The following is a 13,669-nucleotide window of genomic DNA, read 5'->3' as shown; positions in this document are numbered from 1 at the left end:
TGCCTAAGTAAAGGACTAATGGGAGGTTTTAAATTGCAACAGTAGAAAAAGTGAGTTTTAGTGAGATCCTTACCTCTTCTCCAAGCCCTCTTTTGTTGTGGTTGGAGTTGACCCTTTATTGTTCAAGTATTAATGGGTGCATTATTGTGCTTACAAGGGTTACAAGGTTTTTATGAGTATTTTTATGGGGTTTTTATTGTAGTCTTGTAACCATGAATATATATGTTTTAAAGCTCCCCATCGGTTACATAGAGGTGTTTTTATAGTTGAATTGTAACTTTTTTTGTGGAGACCTGAAAATTATAATTATTAATTAATAGAGAGAAGGAAAATTTTTTTAAAAAATAAAAAGACAAAGTGAGGTTCGTAGACGAACACCCTGGTTTCGTCAACGAACTCCTTATGGGATTCGTCAACGAAGTTCAATGTTCATAGACAAAGAGATACCGAGAGGGGGGTAATTCAGATCCATTGGTTCGTTGACAAGTTCTTTACCTTTGTTGACAAACACCCTTCTTTGGTTCGTCGACAAGTATATGTGGCTCATCGACGAAGCCACATGTCAAGTCACCTATAAATACGTGGAAATTAGGTTTTCAGCAAAGAATTCAGTCTCTTTCCCATTTTCTCTCTTCTCTCTAAGATTTCGGTCCCGTTTCTCCCCGGTTCGATGATCAGAAGCTACCACGATGATCTTGTAGAGATTCTCTACAACTTAGTCAGAGCAGAATTTTGGTTTGAGAAGTTTGGGTAGCATCCCAAAATCAAGATAAGTAGGTTATTTTAGGTTTTCATAGTTATCAAGCTTTTCTAAACCCATATTTAGTATTAGATGTTGATATACTGGTGTTTGCGATGATTAAACTAGGGTGTTGTGATTTTAGAGTTTGGATTTCCAAACACCACAAGCATGGGTTAAGGATCTCAGCGGGTGTTATCTTAAGAACCTAGGTAAAAAGATAAATAGTTTATAGTTTAGAAATGTGAGTATGATAATTATTCTGGATATTCAATTGGTTGATAGGGCGAAATATATATATCAATGTGTGTGTGTGTGTGTGTGTGTGTGTGTGCGGGTGTGTGTGTAATATCAAGGCATTGAAATTACAAATGCTGCAAGCATGAAATAGGGAAATAATAAACAGTTTTCAGGAAGTCCAGTAAGGGAAAAATGTTATGCTAGTAAATTCAGAAATTTTATCAGTAAATTATAGTATTTGATTATAAGACACAGAGTATAAATTATATAGTTATACAAATTTCAGTATATGTGTAACGACCAGAAGAATAATGGTATTTAAATAATAAAAGAATGGAAAATGGAAATTAGAAACAGAAGGAGGCAGTCGACTTCATCGACGACATTGCATTTTGGAAGGAATAACCGAGGGCAATTATAAGGGCCTTGTCGATGAACATAGGGGATTCGTCGACGAGGAAATACCGAGAGAGGTTTTGAGCAGTCTGAATTTCGTCGACGAGGAGTGGGTTTTGTCAACGAAATTATTAAAGGACTCGTCAATGAAATGACGTGGTTCATTGACGAATCCAGTCCTATAAATATAAAAAACCTGAATTTTTACTTCAAAATTAAGCAACCTCTCACACTCTCTCTCCCCCTTCGATTCCCTCCTTTTCTCCCTTCGATTTCGGTCTGGATTTCCGCCGGTTCGAGGATTTGAAGCCACCACAACACTCATGGGGAAGTTCTCTTCAAATCTGCCGAAGCGGATCGTCGGTGGAACTCCATTGAAAATCATCCCTGAGTTGAGGTAAGAATTTTTAAGCCAAATTTGGTCTTACGGCAGTTATATTAAATGATATACACATGAAAATATTGAAGTTTAGTACTGAAAGTTTTCATTTCCAGGGTGTTGAGTTGGGAACCTTGCGGGTGCAGGACATATTTTCTTAGGGGCTTTTCAAGAATCAGGTAAGGGTATAAACTAAACTAGTATTTTATGAAAAATATGTATATTGTTATAGCATCTGGTTTTAGGAAAATAAATATATTTATATATGATTTATATTTGGGAAAATACTTTTAAAAATGATGGTATGTTGAATATATGAAAAACTTGTTTAGTGTGGCATGAGTAGAAATTAATATGAAATACTGTTTCTGGGAATGTGTAAATGATACGGACTTTTATAATGGAAAACTGGCATACGGGTCGTGCTATGTGTATGAGTTGCCAGCGTATGGGCTGAGCTATGTATATGATTTTTCAGCGTACGGGCCGAGCTATGGATGTGATTTGCCAGCGTACGGGCTGTGCTATGATATGATTTTCCAGCGTACGGGCCAATTTATGGATGTGATTTGCCAGCGTATGGTTGTGCTATGATTTGCTGGCGTACAGGCTGAACTATGGTAAAATGTGTAATACCGGCGTATGGGCCGATGATTTTCATGATATACGTATATTTGCAAAATGACATGATTGATTTGATAATTAATGATATGAAATATCCATGTATCACAGTTTTAGTATATGATATATGATATCAGAACCTGGTTGGCTTGGTCTAGGCTAGCATATGCACGGTACCATTGCTATGTGTTTGTGGTTATCATGATCATGATATTTGTATTAGCGCTACTGTATGGAGTGGTGTGAGATTGGATGGTCGATGTGGTTTATAAGAAGTGTGTGAGTGCCCTTGGTGTACGGACCAGGTCTGGCAGACCCATTAGACTTATAGACTGTACTTTTGACTTAGCCGTGGTCGGCCAACCATTGTCAGGTCCCGCCTTTGGGCCACACAACCCAGTCATGTGGGGGTAATATGTGACAACAGCTAGCTAACCTACCAAGAATGTTTTTGTACTATTATTATATGAGATGATATATGTTTATGAAAATGCAGTATGTTCTGTCATATTTTGATAATATATTCCCAGATCTGACATAACAATTTACTGAATATGTTTTGTATGGTATATGTATAATACGGAATACTCATGTTGCCACATACTAGTATTAGTTTATTTCCCTTACTGAGAGGTGTCTCACCCCAAAATTTTATAAACTTTTCAGGAGCCCCAGATAGGAGAGCGGGAAAAGCCCTACTGATCTAGAGTTGTTTGTCTGCCCTTTTTGAAGGGTAAGTTTTGGTAGGGACAGTTGAATTTTTATGGGAAATGTCCCTAGATTTTGGTTTTGGGATGTATATGCTGAAATACAGTGGATATAGTGACTCTGATATTTATGGTAATGTGATGGTTGTTTTCGTATTTATAATATTGTGATTGTATGTTTCCTGTTGCTTAGGCTTCTGTTATGTGTTTTGATGTATCCCTGGTACCCACGGGTCCAGGTAGATTATGATCTATTGAGTTGAGGATTGTGATTTTATAATGTGAAAAATAACAAAAAATGTGGAAATTAAGCAGGTCGTCACAGTTTGGTATCAGAGCCTAGGTTGTTAGGTTCTGTAGACTTTAGAATGCAGCGGAAACAATACCGAAGTTTAGGAAATGATTTTAGTTTTTATTCTACAGTCTAGAGGCAGGACTTCAGTAGTAGTTTCTGTGTTTTTCCTGTGGTGATGATTTCTGGAAAATCATAGTAAGCTATTATCGGGTTGTGTTCCTAGAATGTAGGACTGGGGATTAGAATTGAGTTAGAAATGTTGAGATAAGTGGTGAGGATAGGTGGGTAAATTATGAGGATAGGATTATTGAGTTGCAACTGCGATTTTTTAGGATGGATCAAAGAGGAAATAGTGCCTATGTGAGTGGCAGTGATGGAGCAGGTCCATCAGGTGCAGCTGGGACCGACTCTGATGCGGTATTACGAAGCGCGGCTCAGTAGGTTATGACTGAGATCTCTAGGAGCTCGAGGGAGCAGAGTGGTCCATCTATAGGCCATGGGTCCACTATAGAAAAGTTTATGAAAATGAACCCTCTGGCTTTCTCAAGTGGAGTTGATCCTGCAGTTGCTGAGAACTGGATGCAGGAGACTGAGAAAGTGTGTTGCAGTGTACTGAGGAATAGAGGGTCCTCTTTACCACCTATAGACTGATAGGAGAGGCCGAGAGGTGGTGGAGTTCGATGAGACTATTGGAGCAGAAGAGGGTGACTTCGATAGCCATGACATGGGATCGATTTAAAGAATTTTTCTTCGATAGATATTTTTCAGTTACTGTCAGGGAGGCTAAAGTAGAAGAGTTCCTGAGTCTGAAGTAGGGACAACTATCCATCCAACAGTATGCAGCGCGTTTCATTGAGCTCTATTGTTTCACCCCGTATATTGTTCCTAATGAAGTGAAGAAGGCGAGGCAGTTTGAGAGAGGCTTGAGGCGGAGCATATTCGAGCAGGTGGTGGTACTTCAGATCTAGGACTTTACTGAATTGGTCGACAGGGCCGCCTTGGTAGAGATTGGTGAGTGTCTTGATGTAGACGAGCAAGGATAGAGGAAGAGATCTGCATCTACCGGCTACTAGCCGAGTCACAGACCAGGTCTGTGAAGGAGAGGAAACTATGGAAGAGGGTGGAGACAGGAGACGGGAGGATGCATGGTGCAGGCGGGGCAGGGTCCTCCAGTCTGTCAGACTTGTGGAATGAGGCAATGGGGAGAGTGTCGAGCTGGTGGTGTGGTGTGCTATCGTTGTGGTAAATCGGAGCATATGGTGCGAGACTGCCATACCCCAATAGATGTAGTTCCAGCTCCCAGACCATACCGGGGAGGTTATCAAGGGCCACGTGGGGGCCAGCAGAGGAATACAGCTCCAGCCAGAGTGTTTACTCTAACGCCGGGTGAGGTTGAGACAGCAGGTGACCTTGTGACAGGTATGGTTATTATGTTTTCTTTTAAAGTTATTGCATTGTTTGATTCAGGAGCTACACACTCGTTCATGTCTTTGGGTGTGTTAAATTATGTGGGGCTGAAACACAATCATTAGATGTTGAATTGTTGGTATCTACACCAACTGGGTCAGCAGTGAGGTGTAGTAGGGTGCTCCGAGGTTGTCTAGTTGATATTCAAGAAAAGACTTTATCTGCTGATCTAATAGTGCTAGACATGCATGAGTTTGATGTTATATTTGGCATGGATTGGCTAGCAGCTAATTTTTCCAGCATAGATTGCCGAGCACGAGAAGTGATATTCATCCTCCAAGGGAAGTAGAATTCAAGTTCGTAGTGTCGCGAGTGCAATCCCCGCCTCAGCTAGTTTAAGCTATTCATGTTAGAAGACTACTGCTGAGTGGTTGTCAGGGGTTTATGGCTGTTGTGAAGGAGATGTCAGAGAATGAATTGAAACTTGCTAGCACGCCTGTAGTAAAGGAGTTTACAGATGTTTTCCCTGACGAGTTACCAGACTTACCACCCAATCGTGAGGTGTATTTCTCTATTGATCTACTTCCTAGTACAACACTGATTTCTAAAGTACCTTATCGGATGGCGCCAGCAGAATTGAAGAATCAGTTGTAAGATCTACTTGATAAGGGCTTCATACGACCCAGTGTATCTCCGTGGGCTTCATACGGGACTATGAGGATGTGTATAGACTATAGGGAGATTAATAAAGTGACAATCAACAACAAGTATCCTCCACCCCGTATCGACGATTTGTTTGACCAGCTCTAGGGTACACGGGTGTATTCGAAGATTGACCTTAGATCCGGCTACCATCAGGTAAAAGTGAAAGCAGAAGACGTCTCGAAGATGGCCTTCAGGACAAGGTACGGGCATTACGAGTTTCTTGTTATGCCGTTTGGTTTGACGAATGCTCCTAGGGTATTTATGGAGTTGATGAACAGAGTCTTCCACCAATACCTAGACCAGTTTGTTGTTGTTTTTATTAATGATGTACTGGTTTATTCGAGGAGCTATGAGGAGCATGAGACGTACTTAAGGCAGGTTTTGCAGACGCTTCGGGAAAAGACGTTGTACGCCAAGTTCGGTAAATGTGAAATATGGCTTGAGAAGGTCGTGTTCTTGGGGCATGTTGTATCTAGAGACGGTATTTCTGTGGATCTTAGTAAGATTGAGGCGATAATGAATTGGGCTAGACTGAGAAATGTCTAGGAGATTAGGAGTTTCTTAGGGCTAGTTGGCTATTATCGCCGTTTCATTGAGGGATTCTCAGCTTTGTCAAGAACTTTGACACGACTGATAAGGAAGAATGTTAGATTTGAGTGGGATGACAGTTGTGAGCAGAGTTTTCAAGAAATAAAGCAAAGATTAGTCACAACACCAGTATTGGTTATCCCATTTGGGGGTGAGGGGTATGCCATTTACAGTGATGCGTCCTTGAAGGGACTTGGCTGTGTATTGATGTAGCATGGCAGGGTAGTGGCGTATGCATCCAAATAGTTGAAAGAATATGAAAAGAACTACCCTACATATGATCTTGAATTGGTTGCAGTGGTACATGCATTGAAAATTTGGAGGCATTACTTGTACGGTGAACAGTGTGAGATCTTCTCTGACCATAAAAGTTTGAAATACTTTTTCACGTAGAAGGAACTGAATATGAGGCAGAGAAGATGGTTGGAACTTATTAAAGACTTTGACTGTACCATCATTTATCACCCTGGGAAAGCAAATGTGGTAGCTGATTCGTTGAGCAAGAAGACCGCGAGCCCAGTATTAGTAGCTATGGAGATTTAACATCCAATTATTATGGATCTGGAGAGACTCGGTATAAAGTTGGTAGAGGGTGATCCTTCAGTGTGTATTTCCAGTTTAGTGGTACAACCTATGATGCAAGAAAGAATTAAAGCCGCCCAAAAAGAAGGCCCAGAATTAGCAGAGGTGATAGACAGAGTACAGAGTGGTCAGGGGGAGAAATTCAGTACTGCAGATGACGGAGCTTTGCGGTTCCGTTCCAAATTATGCGTTCCTGCCGATACTGAGATTAGGAAGACTATTTTAGAGGAGGCTCACAGATCTTTGTATACAATTCATCCCGGTAGTACGAAGATGTACAGGGATCTGTGAAAGTCGTACTGGTGGAGTGGTATGAAGAGAGAGATTGCCGAGTATGTAGCGCAATGTCTAATGTGTCACCAGGTAAAAACTGAGCACTAGAGGCTGGCAGGGTAGTTGTTGCCGTTATTTATCCCAGAGTGGAAGTAGGATCATATATCTATGGACTTCGTGTCAGGACTGCAAACGACATTACATGGCCAGAATGCCATCTGGGTGATTGTTAACCGTTTGACTAAGCCTGCCTACTTTATACCTCTCAAGATCAGCTACTCCCTCAACTGTTTAGCGGAGATCTACATTCAAGAGATAGTTCGTTCTCATGGGGTGCTAGTATCGATTATGTCAGATCGAGACCCGTGTTTGACGTCACGTTCTTGGAAGAGTCTGCTAGAAGCACTGGGGTCTCAATTGTCATTTAGCACGACATTCCATCCTCAGTCAGATGAGTAGACTGAGAAGACGATACAGACATTAGAGGATATGCTCCGTGCGTGCATATTGGGATTTTGGGGTAGTTGGACTCAGTTCATGCCACTAATATAGTTTGCGTATAATAACAGTTATCAAACCAGCATTGACATGGCACCGTTTGAGGCTTTATATGGTAAGAGATGTCGTTCTCCTTTATTTTGGGATGAAATAGGTGAGCAGTGAGTAGTGGGGCTGGAGCTTGTGCAGCAAGCGTGTGATAAGATTCGGCTTATCAGGGACAAGATTAGTGCAGCTCAGAGCCGACAGAAAAGTTATGCTGACAATCACCGCAGAAATCTAGAATTTGATGTGGGTAATCATGTGTTTTTTAAAATAGCTCCGATGAAAGGGGTTATGCCATTTGGGAAGAGGGGTAAACTCAGTCCTACGTTTATTGGTCCATTTGAGATTCTAGATAAAGTGGGGCTGGTAGCCTACAAGCTAGCTTTACCACCTGTGTTGTCCAAGATCCACGACGTGTTTCATATTGCTATGTTGAGGAAATACGTCCCAGATCCTTCTCATATCATCGGTTGTGATGAATTAGAGTTTAGTGAATCACTGGTGCATGAGGAGGTACCAGTACATATTCTGGATAGGAAAGTACAAGAGTTACGTAACAAGGAGATTCCTCAGGTAAAAGTTTTGTGGAGGAATCATACAATTGAAGAGGCTTCCTGCGAATCCGAGGAACAGATGAAACAAAAGTATCTGCATCTATTCCAAGGAGTCTAAAAAGGTAAATGTAAGTAGTAGGTAGTATTTCTTTTGTAGGTACATGTAATGGTTTAATTAGTGAAGTATTTTAGTTTTGGGAGAATTTTTATTTTGTTTATGTGTAATCTCCCAGGACTCGGAATGTAACCACGGTATTCCTCCGCCATAAGTGAGGGTAAGTAATAAAATAAGGAGACCCTTTTCTTGTTAAGGGATGACGAGTTACGTGAATAGTAAATTTCGAGGACGAAATTTTATAAGGAGGGGAGAATGTAACGACTCGAAGAAGAATGATATTTAAATAATAAAAGAAAGGGAAATGGAAACCAGAAACATAAGGAGGCACTCGACTTTGTCGACGAACATTTTGTGTTCATCAACGACATTGCATTTTGGAAGGAATAACCAAGGGGAATTATCTAGGCCTCGTCGACGAACACATGGGATTCGTTGACGAGGGTATAAGAGGACCTTGTCGACGAAGGCAAGATTCATCGATGAGAAAATACCGAGAGAGGTTTTGAGCAGTCTGAATTTCATTGACGAGGAGTGGGTTTCGTCGATGAAATAATTAAAGGACTCGTTGACGAGATGACGTGGCTCATCGACGAATCCAGTCCTGTAAATATCAGAAACCCAAATTTTTACTTCAAAATTAAGCAACCTCTCACACTCTCTCTCCCCCTTCAGCTCCCTCCTCTTCTCCCTTTGATTTCGAGCTTGATTTTCACCGGTTCGAAGATCTAAAACCACCACAACACTCCTAGGGAGGTTCTCTCCAAATCTTCCAGAGCGGATCGTCGATGGAACTCCATTGAAAATCATCCTTGAGTTGAGGTAAGGCCTTTTGAGCCAAATTTGGTCTTACAACAATTATAGGAAATGACATACAAGTGAAAATACTGATATTTAGTATTGAGAGTTTTCATTTCCAGGGTGTTGAGTTAGGAACCCTGCGGGTGTAGGACAAATTTTATTAGGCGCTTTTCAAGAATGAGGTTAGAGGATAAATTAAACTAGTATTTTATGAAAAATATGTATATTGTTATAGCATCTGGTTTCAGGAAAATAAATATATTTATATATGATTAATATTTGGGAAAATACTGTTAAAAATGATGGTATGTTGAATATATGAAAACCTATTTAGTGTGGCATGAGTAGAAATTAATATGAAATACTGTTTCTAAGAATGTGTAAATGATACGGAAAACCGGTGTACGGGCCGAGATTTTTATATGTTTTGCCGGCATACGGGCCGTGCTATGTGTATGATTTGTCAACGTATGGGTTGAGCTATGTATATGATTTTTCGGTGTACGAGCCAAGCTATGGATGTGATTTTCCAGTGTACGGGCTGTGCTATGATATGATTTGTTGGCGTACCGGCCTAGCTATGGCGTGATTTGCTAGCGTATGGGCTGTGCTATGATTTACGGGCATACGAGCCGAGCTATGGTAAAATGTGTAATACCGGTGTACGGGCCGATGATTTTCATGATATACGTATATATGCAAAATGACATGATTGATTTGATCATTAATGATATGAAATATCCATGTATCACAGTTTCAGTATATGATATATGATATCCGAACCTAGTTGGCTTGGTCTAGGCTAGCACTTGCACGGTACCTTTGCTATGTGTCCATGGTCATCATGATCATGATATTTGTGTTAACGCCACTGTATGGAGTGGTGTGAAATTGGATGGTCGATTTGGTTTATAAGAAGTGTGTAAGCGCCCCTGGTGTACGAACCAGGTCTAGCAGACCCATCAGACTTACAGATTGTACTTTTGACTTGGCAGTGGTCGGCCAACCATTGTCAAGTCCCGCTTTCGGGTCACACAACCCAGTCATATGGGGGTAATTTATGACAATAGCTAGCTAACCTACCCGGAATTTTTTTGTATTATTATTACATGAGATGATATATGTTTATGAAAATGCAGTATGTTCTGTCATGTTTTGATGATATATATGTTTTCCCAGATCTGACATAACAGTTTACTGAATATGTTTTGTATGGTATATGTATAATACGGATTACTCATGTTGTCACACACTAGTATTAGTTTATTTCCCTTACTGAGAGGTGTCTCACCCTAAAATTTTATAAACTTTTCAGGAGCCCCAGATAGGAGAGCAGGAAAAGCCCTACTGATCTAGAGCTGTTTGTCTGCCCTTTTTGAAGGGTAAGTTTTGGTAGGGACAGTTGGATTTTTGAGGAAATGTCCCTAGATTTTTTTTGGGATGTATATACTGAAATACAGTGGATATAGTGACTATGGCATTTATGGTAATGTGATGGTTGTTTTCGTATTTATAATATTGTGATTGTATGTTTCCTACTGCTTTGGCTTCTGTTATGTGTTCTGATGTATCCCTAGTACCCACGGGTCCAGGTAGATTATGATCTGCTGAGTTGAGGATTGTGATTTTATAATGTGAAAAATAAAAAAAAAAATGTGAAAATTAAGCAAGTCGTCACAATATGAGTTCTATTTATTAATTGTATGGCTTGAATTAGTATTTGTTCATTATAATATTTATACAGTTTTTAGAATATCATGATCTACAGTATTTATGCACAGAAATATGTTTTACCAGATTTATAGAATTATGTTTTACTGTATATACACAAATAGATATTTTACAGTATTCACAGAATACCCTGATTATAAAACCATAACACTCAGATATTATAGTTTATTTAGTTTAGAAATTACAGATCATACATATCAGATATTACAAATATTTTAGTTCAGATAACACAGTTTATTCAGATCAGTTTTATAGTGTTGTGGTTATACAGAATCATGATAAAATAGTAAGATATATATATATAGAATAGTATTACATAGTATCAGACCCTGATGAATCAGATCAATTATACAGTATCATAGCTATTTCAGTTTAGAGTGTAACCATACGTCTTAGATAAAGTATGGAACAGATGATTGTGCCACCAGTAGTTTAGAGTGCTCCCTGGAGTCCGGACCAGGTAGAGCGGGCCTTTCATGCTACAAGCATGTTTATACATACAATTAGACTAGCACTGGTAGGTAAACCAGTGTTTAGTCCCACCTACGGCCCGCACAACTAGTCATGAGGGGTTAAATCATGATATACAGTTTTTCAGGGCAGTTTTCATAGTTATTTATATGTATACAAATTTACAGAATAATAGCAGATATATTATAATACTAGAAGTATGATTAATAAAAAGTCCAGATATTACAGTTGTATTTTAAGCCACATAGGTGTGGGTTATACTGTATATCATTTTAGATGCTATCTCGGTTTCAGTTATTTATCAGTATATTATTCATGTAACCTTAGTTTCCACACACTAGTAATAGCATATTTCGTATTACTGAGCATTGTCTCATCCCAGTAATTTAATATTTTTTAGGTGAATCAGTTAGACGAGCAAATCAGGCTCGGAGATAGAGAGGATATTTATAATGCCCTGTCTGTAGGGTAAGTGTTTCAAGGTGATGTATTATTGAGTAGATCTTAAGAGGTTTGGTGGATGTTTTTGGAGTGATGTGTATGTGTACTTTGGGGAAAATACTGAAATTCTTGTATTTTATTTATGGTACTATGATCTTATGTTTTCCGCTGCATAGGTGTGTTATCTTATGAACAGGTATTCCATGGTGCTCACTTTGGGACTGAGATGTTATAGTAGATTTTTATAAGGAGGATCAGAGTAATATGATTTTATAGTATAAAAAAATGGTATGACTTTTCAGGTCGTTACACTTTTCCTCTTTATGAGTATTAATTTAGGGTATATCAACAATATACATCAAAATATCCTCATTAAAAAGGGGGACTGGTTTCTAAAGCACCATTAAACCTCTTTACAAAATGGATGCTCAAACTTTAATATATGCACATTGATGAGAGAGATGATTACGTACAAAACTATACTTAAAACCTCTATATAAATGCCCATAAAACATCTGTAACCCCACAAGCTCAATAATACTCATCAATGCCGAATTGATGGAGGGTCAACCTCCACCACTATAAAAAGAGGACTTAGAGAAAAGGTAAGAATATTAAAAAAATTCACTTATTTCTACTGTTTCAATTCAAAGCCTCTCATTAGTTCCTTACTTAGGCATCAAAGTGATCCCCCGGGGTACACCCCAGGTCATCCAAGCCATTCTTATTTTATCCCTTTTAGGCGTTCAATTTTCAGGCAGCAATAGTTGGTACTGTCTGTGGGAAATCTTTTGAGAGGTTTTTCCAATCCTTGATCATGGCTACTATAAAGACCCATAAAATAATAATAATTAAATAAAAGAGAGGAACAAAAATTTCAGAAGGGTCAAATAGGGTTCGTCAACAAATGCTCTAATTTCATTTGCGAACTCCCTGTAGGTTTCGTGGACGAGTTCAGTATTTTGTCGACGAAGAGATACCGAGAGGGTGTATTTCAGATTCATTGATTTGTCGACGAGTTCTTTACTTTCATTGACGAACCACCTTTTTCACTTCGTCTACGAAGCCACGTCTCAAGACACCTATAAATACGTAGAATCAGGAATTCAACGTGAAAAATCTCTCTCCCTTATTTTCTCTCTCTAAAATTCAGTGCTCTCTCATTCTCTCAAGATTTTTGGCTCCGTTTCTCCCCGGTTCAATGATCAGAAGCTACCACGATGATCCTAGGGAGATTCTCTATAACCTAGTTAGAGCAGAATGTTGATTTGAGAAGTTTGGACACCATCCCAATTTCAGGGTAAGTAGATTATTTTGGTATTTCCAGTTTTACAAAATTTATCTGAACCCAAATTTTGTGTTGTGTGAGAATATACTGGTGTTTTGTAGAGTAAAATTAGGTTGTTATGATTTAAGGGTTAGGGTGTTTTTGAAACCTTGTAGGCATGGGTTGAGGACCTCAGCGGTTATTTTTCTTGAAACTCGGATAAATTTATAGTTTAGAAAATTACAAATAGGCAGATTCAAGAAATGTGAATACGATGATTTTCTGGGAATTTAGCATTTTACTGGGAAATTTGTATATATGTAATTGCAAGATTTTAAGGTTGGTACACTGAGGGCACGAGGGTTGAATTGGAGGCAAGCCTCCCAATCAGATAGGTAAAGGAAATATGCTATGCTAGGAATTTTGAAACGTTTACTAGTAAATTATATGTTTTTCCAGATTATTATCCAGTATGCATGTAACGACCTGCTTAATTAACTGCTTTTTTTTTTTTTAATACCATAACATTCAATATACTCTGATACATACTAGGAGAAACCTAACCATAAACCTAAGCAGCAAGAAGCAGAACTGAATAAACATATCCTTATGTAAATATATACAATACCACACCACACAATACTAGAGTACTACATGTTTTCCAAAAATATATACATACGTATGTTCCCCAAAATACCCTTAACCAGTTAGGGTATACAAAAACACTCCCAAAATGAACTCACTCTCCACTGGCAGGGCAGTACAGAAGCTCGTATATCTGCGAGTCTGGTCTGCTCGCCTACCTGGATCACCT

Source organism: Malania oleifera, chromosome 3, assembly GCF_029873635.1.
Source record: "Malania oleifera isolate guangnan ecotype guangnan chromosome 3, ASM2987363v1, whole genome shotgun sequence".
Taxonomy (NCBI): domain Eukaryota; kingdom Viridiplantae; phylum Streptophyta; class Magnoliopsida; order Santalales; family Ximeniaceae; genus Malania; species Malania oleifera.
Note: the sequence above shows the minus strand (reverse complement) of the source record.